Raw genomic sequence first — 10,935 nt, 5'->3', positions numbered from 1 at the left:
TTGGGAGGCAGAGGCAGGAGGACCTCTGAATTTGAGGCCAGCCTGATTTACAGAGTGAGATTCAGGACAGCCAGGGCTGGACAGAGAAACCTTGTCTCAAAAAAAAAAAAATCAAAATAAATAAATATTTTTTTTTAAAAAAGTGTGATTCTTAGCAGGAATCTCACCTTCCTTACCTATAGACATGTGTTCTAACTTATATTAAGCTATTGTGCTATTTTATAATTACTTTTCAGGTTGGGTAGTAGACATGTATTAGTCACCTTTTGTCAACACTGTGACCAAAAAAAAGAAACCCAAACTGCTGTGGGATATCTTTCTGCACACTGTGAATATGTGTTGTCCTCATTGGTTCATAAACAAAGCTGTCTGGCCAATGGCAAGGCAGAATAAGGTTAGGTGGTACATTCAAACTGAAGACAGAGATAAAAGAAGAATGGAGTCAGGAGAGATGCCAGCTGGCCACCCACGGAGCAACAAGATGCCATCAGACTGGTAATGCCATAGCCCCATGGCAACATCTAGATGAATAAAAATGGGTTAATTTAAAATGAAGGAGCTAACTATCAAGAAGCCTGAGCCATGGGCCATACAGTTTGTAATTAATATAAGCCTCTGTGTGTTTACTTGGGAACCAAGCAGCTTGCAGGACCAGGCAGGACACAGGAAAACTTCCGACTACACAAAACAAAAAAACCCACAGAAATGACTTAGAAAGGGAAGTGCTGATTTGGGATGGTGGTATCGGAAGGTTCAGTCCATGGTTTCTTGACCTTCAGTGTTTGAGCAAAACATCAGAGCAAATGAAACATGTGGTTCCGGAGAGCTGCTGATCTCATGGTGGACATGAAGCACAAAGAAGAGCTTGGAACGACATACAGCTCCCAAAACATGTCCCCATGTGGTCTACTTCTAGGCAGGCTTCCTTCCACCTCCTAAAGTTTCTACGGCTGTGACGGGTAGTCCACACAGTTGGGAACCAATTGTACAGAAGATATTTCATATTCAGACCATGAACCGTAGCAATACATAAGGCCACTTTGGAATCAAAGCTTTGAAGACTATGCCAATGTGATCATGATTTACTCAGACTCATCGACTGCTATGTGATGCCTTCATGCTGAACAGAAAAGGAGGTTCAATGGAGATAGACAAGTACATTAGGCTCCACCTGAGCTGATTTGGCTCCCAGAGTGAGGAGCTGGCTGGAACAGGACCATTAGGCAAAGGAAAGGTCAGGGAACAGAAGAGAAGCATGGCTGGGTTTTTGCTTACATCCCACAGCTGGCACTTTGAGTCAGTCTACAAATCCCCTATGCTGTTCTGTTCTAGACCTAACCCAGCCTTCCTCCTAATTAGGCAGAAGCATCCTACCTCGCTGGATAAAGAACTCAAGTAGTTTGGCTAGTGGTACAGGCTTGTAACCTCAGCTGCCTGCAAAGCTGAGGCAGGAGGGGTGCAAATTCAAGACTATGAAGAAATTCAAAGCTTTAATCAACTTAGTTGAGAGAGAGACAGAGAGAGATGAGACAGAGAGAGAGGAAGGGAGGAAGGGAGGAAGGGAGGGAGGGAGGGAGGAAGAAGGAAGGAAGGAAGGAAGGAAGGAAGGAAGGAAGGAAGGAAGGAAGGAAGGAAGGAAGGAAGGAAGGAAGGAAGAAAGAAAGAAAGAAAGAAAGAAAGAAAGAAAGAAAGAAAGAAAGAAAGAAAGGAAGGAAGGAAGGAAGGAAGGAAGGAAGGAAGGAAGGAAGGAAGGAAGGAAGGAAGGAAGGAAGGAAGAAACGAAGGAAGGAAGAAAGAGAAGGAAAGAAAGAAAGAAAGAAAGAAGGAAAGGAAAAAAGAAAGAAAGAAAAAAGGCTAAGGCATAGTTCAGTGTCATGATACCTGTCCATTCCTCACTTGGGAGAGTCTGGGTTTAGTCACCAACAGGGACAAGAGAAAGACATTGCAGGTGGAGGGGGTTGAGTAGATCAGAACGGAAGAGGACAGAAGTGGAAGAAAGGAAGGAGGGGAGGTCAAGAAGAGGAATAAGAGGAGGACCAGGGGACTGGTGCTTAGTGTCTTCTGTCCGTGGTGTCCCACATCACAAGGGTGGACACACTCAGGGGTTCCTGAGGGCTCTGACAGCCTGTAAGGCCAGTAAGAGGCTGTAATGGCCCATGGGAAACAAGAAGAGCAAGAGGACCACTAACATCTTCCTTCCTTCTAGCTCAGGCTGGCCGACGCTCTCACCACCTACAGGGGAATAAAGCCCTTGAGCAAACAGTCCTAACCAGGAGCACCAGTACCGGGTAGGTTTCTGCTTCCCATGCTAAACAAACTTGGCCCAGATTATCGAAGCTGAGGCCATTATCTTAACATCCTTACTTCTAATTAAAATGATCTATTGCTCTTTCAAAAGTATGCTTTCCAATTAGCGGAGAGGGAGATTATCCCTACTGTGATCTGTCATGCTAAAGTTGTGGGAAAAATAAATCACTTCAGTTACATGAAAGCACAGGTCTCTGTCAGGCCCAATATGGCTTTTCATACTCCACTTAATGGATACACTCTCATTAAATACATTGTGTATGTAGATGTGTTCTATTGCTGTGAAGAGACACCGTGACCACAGCAACTCTTAAAAAAAGAAACCATTTAATTGGGAGTTTGCTTACACTTTCAGAGGTTTAGTCCATTATCTTCATGGCAGGGAGCATGGCGGCATGCAGACAGGAGCTGGAGCAATAGCTGAGAGCTACATCCTGATACACAGACTGAGAGAGAAAGAGGGAGAGAGAGAGAGAGAGAGAGAGAGAGAGAGAGAGAGAGAGAGAGAGAGAGAGAGAGAGAGAGAGAGAGAACACTGGGTCAGGTGTGGGCTTTTGAAACCTCAAAGTTCACCTCCAGTGACACACTTCCTCTAACAAGGCCATACCTCCTAATCCTTCTAATCCTATCAAAGAGTTCTACTCCCTGGTGATTAAGCATTCAACTATATGAGCCTAATGGGGTTATTCTTATTCAAACCACCACAATATGCATATATATGTATATATGCTTAAGACTATATATGCAAATTGCATAAAATCATCAATATTTTAACAAACTATCCTTCAGTATGTTTTAAATGGGAGAGTATCTGTATATCTGCTCTAAGGGCTACAATCTCATGTCCTAGGGGCATGTCATTTGCATTTTTTAAAGTTTTTCTGACCTTATTAAGGGAGATAGATTGGCTAATAATCTAGCATCAGATTACCTTTGATTTCTCCGCATCAGAAATTAATTAGCGGTTTTATTTTTAAAGTGCTAGTATCTATAGAAAAGTAATAACTGTTGCATCATAATATTAACTCTTTTCCAGACACAAAAAAAGATTTAAAATTCGGAAGCATAGTGGCAAGTGACATAATTAGAACCCATTTGGTTCAAAGATCGAAATTTGCTTTCATTTTGATTCTGGAATTGGGGGACACTTCTGGAAAAAGTAGAGCTGAATCCCAGCTCTGCCACCTCCTATCCAGCGATTTCTCTGCATACAGGCTTCATCATTTCAAAACTAGTTGATGAGGAGATCAAGTTAAGTAAAGGATGCAAACTTAAGTCATAAAAAAAGATGCTCAATAAACGCCCAAACCCCTTTGCTTAACAGTCAGCACGTAATGGTGGCTTTACAAATAAATATTCAGTGATTGGTGATGAGAAATGCAGGATTTGCCATGGCATACACCTTTAATCCTAGCACTCAGGATGCAGAGACAGATAGATCTCTATGAGCTCCAGGACAGGCACGACTATTATATTTATTATAGAGAAACTCTGTCTCAAAAAACCAAAAAAAGAAAAAGAAAGAAAGAAATGAAGGATATTTGTACTAGCTCTACAAGTTGGGAATGAATTAAAGTTCAATCAGCAGGGCTGGAGAGATGGCTCAGAGGTTAAGAGCACTGACTGTTCTTCCAGAGGTCCTGAGTTCAATTCCCAGCACCCACATGGTGGCTCACAACCTTCTGTAATAAGATCTGGCTCCCTCTTCTGGCCTGCAGGGATATATGCAGACAGAACATTGTATGCATAATAAATAAATAAATCTTTAAAAAAAAGTTCAATCAGCAATGGAGAGCTTCTGAACAAATTCCCAAAGGCAAGATGGTCCTTGTGTTTCCATACTGCTCACACACATCTTGGTGCTTTCCTCCTGAACCACAAAGGCTACAGAGATGCGGACATCTGTTATTAGTCACTTTTACTCTCCAAGAAGCCTCATAAGCTCCAGAACACATTTAAATGAATTCTTATGTGACTCTGACTGGCTAACTCGCCCAGAGATACTTGCATTTTAAGAGGAAGCCAATGGCCTAAATTCAATGGAAGGACAATGGCAGATCCTCAGGCAACACCAGACAGAGTACTTGATGTCACATCCAGGGCAGCACGATTCCTTCCTTACCTTTTTGCAGGAAGCCTGGTTGTAGAGCTTTGCTTGGTGCAATGGGCAGTGTTCTCTCCTTTCTGTGACTCCCTCCACAGGAAGGAAGGCTTCTGCTCTCTAGGAACCCTTCCTTCTGAAGCCCCTGTAGCTCTACGGCTGTGGATCCTATAACGTGTTGGTCAATAATGCTTCTAATATGTATGGTGGTCCCATAAGAGCATAATGAAGCTGAAAATTACAGTGCCTAGTGAGGTCATGGCCACTGAACATTCTAGAGGGTAACACGGAACTCACAAGTTTGTGGTGATGTTGAAAACAAAACCACTGTATTGCCACTCACATAAAAGTAAAGCAATACAGTTATATATAATATATAATACTTGATCATGATAATTGACAAGAAGGTTGCTGGTTTGCGAAGTAACTAGACTACATCTTTTACCGCTCAAGTGTGCTCCTTATACTTTTTTTTTTTAAGGAAGTTTACTATGTGATGGAAGCTGTGCAAGGCCATACATCTCATGTTCAGTGTGTCTCTTTGATATAGGTGCCTAGAGCTGGGATCCTGATTAGATGCAGTTACTCACACCATCATGAGGAAGATGGAAGGCAAAGTGAATTTGTATGCAATGTGACTGAACTATGAAGACAGCTAAGCATTCTCCATACCCTCACCCTCACAGAAATGCTACAGTTTCAAAAGCCAAGAAATACATGTGTGTAGACTCACTCAGGCTGTAGGCCCAAGCCAAGAGGAGAGCTATGTTGATATTCTGGTTTTGCAACGTCTGTTGAAATCCTGCCAGGAGCTAGAGCTTTGGACGGGTAGTTTCTGCTCCCAGCATGACATGTTCTAGAAGGGGCTGTGTCGTAGTTAGGGTTTCTATCACTGTGAAGAGACATCATGAGCTCGGCAACTCTTATAAAGGAAAACATTTCATTAGGGCTGGCTTACAGGTTGAGAGATTTAGTCCATTGTCATCATGGTGGGAAGCATGGTGGCATGCAGGCAGACATGGTGCTGGAGAAGGAGCTGAGAGTTCTACATCTGGATCTGCATGCATTGGGTAAGCTATAGGGCCTGGCTTGAGCTTCTGAATTGCCAAAGCCCACCCCCAGTGACACACTTTCTCCAACAAGGCCACACCTCCTAATAGTGCCACTCCCTACGAGCCAGTGGGGGCCATTTTCATTCAAACCACCACAGGCTGAAGCTGAAAAAGACAACTTTTAAAATGAATGTGAAGTGGACAGTAAAGTACTTGTCTTCCAAACCAAGTGTTGTGTTCCATCTCTAGTACCCATGTCCCCCCACCCCCATCCCAAAAAAGAATAAAGCAGTGTGTCATGGTAGTCAATGCTTACAATTCCAGCACTATGGGAGGCTCAGGCAGGGTCACCAATTTGAAGCCAGCTTGGCCTACATAATAAGGTCTTGTTTCTCAAAAGAAAAAAAATGTTTAATATAATTATAATTTCAAGAGGGGTCCTGTGAGGTCTTGATTGTGTCAAGTGTCCACATGGGGTATACAACCTTGACCCAGCAAGTATGTGTAAGGACACTCTAATGCTCACACAAGGAGAAACAGCCTAGTACTGAGTCTCTCAGAGTGACTCCCCACCATCAGGCAATGCGGACGGTATCCTAACACCATCCTTCTGGAGCTAAGAAATATCACTCAGAAGGGCCAAAATCATAGTGGCATGTCTCAGAAATATGTAAATATTTCTAACCATTTAGTTTTTTTTTCTAAAGATGGGAATCTGTGATAAGAGAATATTTTTCTTCAGGTGAGAAATAATTGCACTGGAGAAATATTTTAATACCTAAGCACTAAGAATTTACACACTAATCATGGATACCTACAGACGTTAGAGGACATTACAGACTAAATGAAACAATCCACGTATGGTGCCCAGATTTTGCTTTTCGTCAAGTTTTCATCTGTCTTTATTTCAATTATCTTATCAAGATTTTAATAAGAATGCAAGACAATCTTCCTGAGAAACAATAACAGAGAACCTGCATTCCCCGGTGCATGGCGCTGACTTGAATCGGAAAGATGAAAGAGGAAAGGAAAAGCACAAGAAGAAATGAAGGGGACCGCAAAGAGCTTAGATAATCTAATGACTGAATAATGGTTTCTGCGTAATTAGTCGCTCGGAATTCTTCCCTAACATAGGAATCATTGACCTAGACTTTCACAGTATAGAAGAAAGTATCTCCACATCAACGCCACAGCAGTCTCTATAATCAGTTACATATTTACAATCTCCTCTTGCTCTGCTTGCCTCTGAGGACTTCTCCTGTTGTTCTTCATGACTCAGAGCTGAACATAAAGGTGGTTTTAAAAATTCCTCCCAAAAGTTTGAGAAGATATTTGCTCAGACTTGGTATCCCCTTGGATTTATTCAGATTTATTAGGGGATGATAGAACTTAATCTCACACTTCAGCATCCGTGTGTGTGTGTGTGTGTGTGTGTGTGTGTGTGTGTGTGTGTGTGTAGTCAATACCGGTTGTCTTTCTAAATCACTTTCCATGTTATGGTTTTGAGACAAGATACTCACTGAGCCTGATGTTCACTAATTTAGTTAGAGCCTTTGGCTCTGCCTCCCCAGCCACAGGATTTGTCTTTACCACACCCAACCTTTTATGTGGGTGCTGGGGATCTGAACATCATCCTTATGCTTGAGGCAAAAGCACTTTAAGCTGACTCCCCAGCATGTCTTCTTGGAATGTCACTCCCAGTAAGTGTTGGTGGTTGTGTCAGAGGAGCAGCAGATGGCAGTTGACTTCAGGATGTCAGCCCACCAGGAGGCAAATCCCTAATAGGTGAATCTCAGATAGACAAGGACCCGAGATCACAGACTCAAGAGTGTCTTTTGCTTCTGCTGTGCCTTTACATGTCGGCTGCTGCCATATTTCTCTAGCATCTGGCATGGTGTGAATGGGTGAGGGGACATCCCCACTGCCTGTAATGTAGTGTGTTTATCTCATGGAAACATACTGTTCTACTGGGCATTTTTACCTGTGGATTATTATGAAGATGATTTATTCCTAAATTGTACTATCTAATTGATATTAATAATGTTGGTTTAAATAGAGTTTTGATGATAAAAAACAAAACAAGGAAGTGTCACACAGCTAGAACACATCATGAGTTTCCATTGAGGAGGTGTGACTTTGGTTAATGATTAAGAAAAACAATTGAGTCCCAGTAGCCCAGCCAGCTTAAATTCTTTTAACCTTAATGTTAGATGTTTTCCCACGTTTTGGAGTTCATCATAGCTGAAACAAAGATGTGAAAATAACTCAAAGTTAGACTAAGATGTTTCTTGTTAAAGAGCTTTGAGGTGAAAAACCCAAGAAGATAATCTAGTTTTAGAAAGGCACATAGTTGAATGAGGAACTCATTAAGGTCAGGGAACAAACTTAAAGCAACCGGATTACTTATTAGCTGATGTGCCTTTCCTGCTAGGATTGGTTAGCGATCAAAGGTGATGATTAATTCCTTGTACCCATTCCTGCCCCCAGACTCCTGATATAAAAAATTATTGATGAGTGAATTTGCACCCAAAAGATTTAAAGTAGTGCTGACTGATTGTTTTTTCATGTAAAAATGTTTAGGTTTGCAATTCCTTTAAGATTCCTTATAAGATTACCTTTCAAGATAAGTATAATAAAGTGACTGGTCCTTTCTTTGTCACTACAAAATGCAGACTGCCAGTGAGAGAGTGTCTTACTTGCTTACACACTGTCAATCGATAACAAGTGGCTTGGATAAGAATATATGGGTTCTTGGGATAATTTGTTTTTTACCTATAGTACTTAAAATGTTTAATCATGTAAGGGATATGGAAAACATGCTGGTTTTTTTTTAACTTCTATTCATTGTAATCATTCACTTGAAAAATAGGGTGTAACTACATTGTAATTTTTATATTGCCTGAAAGATTCTGCTGGGGTTATTATAAGCTGTAAGGGAAAGTGTAGAGTTAGAAAGAGCTAGAATAAACATCAAGAATAAAGATAGAGTTAGAAGGGAAACATCAAGAATGAGAGAAGGGCCGGGCAGTGGTAGCACACGCCTTTGATCCCAGCACTCAGGAGGCAGAGCCAGGTGGCTCTGTGAGTTCAAGGCCAGCCTGGTCTACAGAGCGAGAACCAGGACAGACACCAAAACTACACACAGAAACCCTGTCTCAAAAAACCAAAAGAGAGAGAGAGGGAGGGAGGGAGGGAGAGAGAGAGAGGTAGGGAGGGAGGAGAGAGAGAGAGAGAGAGAGAGAGAGAGAGAGAGAGAGAGAGAGAGGAGAAGGAAATCACCAGGAAAGTACAGACTAGAGAATACAGAATAATAATAAAAGAGGAAGCCATCAAGAGAGTGTGTGAGTGTCTTTTCCCCTGACCCCCTCAGGTAAAAAAGTCATAGCCCGCAGACTCCTTGGATTCCCCTTGAGCCCTGCACTGATGGAGGCTGCTCCCCCAGGCAACAGGGAGCAAGGAAGCAATTAGGACTCCAAAGCACTTTTTCCCTTACGGCTTCTTCAAGCAGTTCTCTACCCATGGGTCGTGACCCCTTTGGAAAACAGATACTTACATCAAGGTTTCATAACGGTAGCAAAATGAGAGTTATAAAGTGGCAACGAAAATGATTTTACGGCTGGGGGTCAGCACAGCACGAGGGACCAGTATTGAAGGGTCGCAGCATTAGGAAGGCTTAGAACCTCTGCCCTATGGGAACAGTGTTGAGAGGGATGTAGCTGAAGTTTTCTTGGTCCTGCCTGGCCCACAGTCAGGACAAATCTCTCACCTGCCAGTCCCACAGCCACTTGGACCCAATCAAACACACAGAGACTTATATTACTTACAAACTGTATGGCCGTGGCAGGCTTCTTGCTATCTAGTTCTTTTATCTTAAATTAACCCATTTCTATAAATCTATACCTTGCCACGTGGCTCGTGGCTTACCAGTATCTTATATCGTGTTTCTCATGGTGGCGGCTGGCGGCGTCTCCTGACTCAGCCTTCCACTTCCCAGAATTCCCCCTCTCTCCTTGTCCCGCCTGTACTTCCTGCCTGGCTACTGGCCAATCAGCACTTTATTTATCAATCAATCATCCACAGCAGAGGGATGACAAGAGCTACTACCGTCTGCGACACCATCAGACACGTTGGCACCAGACTACTTAGTGTCTGGATGGCGGGAATGGACTCCCAGGGATCTTGGTCTCCTAGAACAGTAAGTAGCTGTGGCTTTGAGACAATGATTTCTCACCGGCATGAGGATGGAGACCTCCCCAGATAACACAAAGCCATGTATCCACTGAGCCAATCAGAGCCTCTGCCAAGCCACACCCACGTGGCATCCATTCTGGCTACCTCTATTGCTGCTGTTGTATAACTTAACGATTAGGTCAAACTTTGCATTTATGCTCACTGCCTGTGTGTGTGTGTGTGTCTGTCTGTCTGTGTCTGTCTGTGTGTCTGTGTGTGTGTGTCTGTCTGTCTGTGTGTGTGTCTGTCTGTGTGTGTGTGTATGTGTCTGTGTGTGTCTGTGTGTCTGTCTGTCTGTCTGTCTGTGTGTGTGTATGTGTGTGTGTGCATGTGTGTGTGTGTGTGCATGTGTGTGTCTGTGTGTCTGTGTGTGTGTGTGTATGTGTGTCTGTGTGTGTGTGTGCATGTGTGTGTGTGTGTGTGTGTGTGTGTGTGTGTGTGTGTGTTTGTAGGTGTCCTCAGACACGGCCCTCTACTGTCTTCACACAGTGAAAGGGGCAGACAGCTCCCTCACTCTATTCTAAGAGTATTAAACGTTATTCACAAAGGTCTCGATCTCATAGCTTAATAGCTAGCCAAAGGCTCTGTGCCTTTTTTTTTTTTTAATCAAACGATATGTTTCTTGGTATGTTGCCCAGTCTGCTCTCAAATAATGGTCCAGCCTCAGCTTCCTAAAGGGGTAGGTAGGCTACAGGCAAATGCCACCACAACCACTTTATTTTTTTTTTCTTTTGGGGGGGATCTCTCAGTGAAGCCCTCTTGTTCTGGAACTTGCTCTGAAGCCCGGCGATTAGGCCGGCTTCAAACTTAGAGATCTGCCTGCCTCTGCCTCCCATGTGCTGGGACTAAAGGTGTGTGTCACCACTGCCCAGCTACTTTATTTTTTTCAAAGTGAGGGCTAGAAGCCAAAGTCTCATACATGCCAGACATTTGCTTTGCCACTAAACTCCATCTCGCACCCTGCAGCTGTCTGCTCCTATCAATCTTTACAAATTTTACCTGTATGTGCTTCCTAAGGAGTCCCACCACAGATATCAACCCTGACAATCCATCATGTATGATCAACAGAGTAACACCTCCAATGCAGAGCCCTGCTCATGCAGGATTAAGCTCTGTTTAAATCCCCAGGGTCCCCACTTCATGAGGCATAAATTGCAATCTTAATGTGGCAGCCAGACCCTCCTGTCTTAGTTAGGGATTCATTGCTGTGAAGAGATACCATGACCATGGCAACTCTTGTAAAGG

Source organism: Peromyscus maniculatus, chromosome 18, assembly GCF_049852395.1.
Source record: "Peromyscus maniculatus bairdii isolate BWxNUB_F1_BW_parent chromosome 18, HU_Pman_BW_mat_3.1, whole genome shotgun sequence".
NCBI lineage: Eukaryota > Metazoa > Chordata > Mammalia > Rodentia > Cricetidae > Peromyscus > Peromyscus maniculatus.
The sequence above is the reverse complement of the archived record's forward strand: the minus strand, read 5'-3'. Positions refer to the sequence as shown.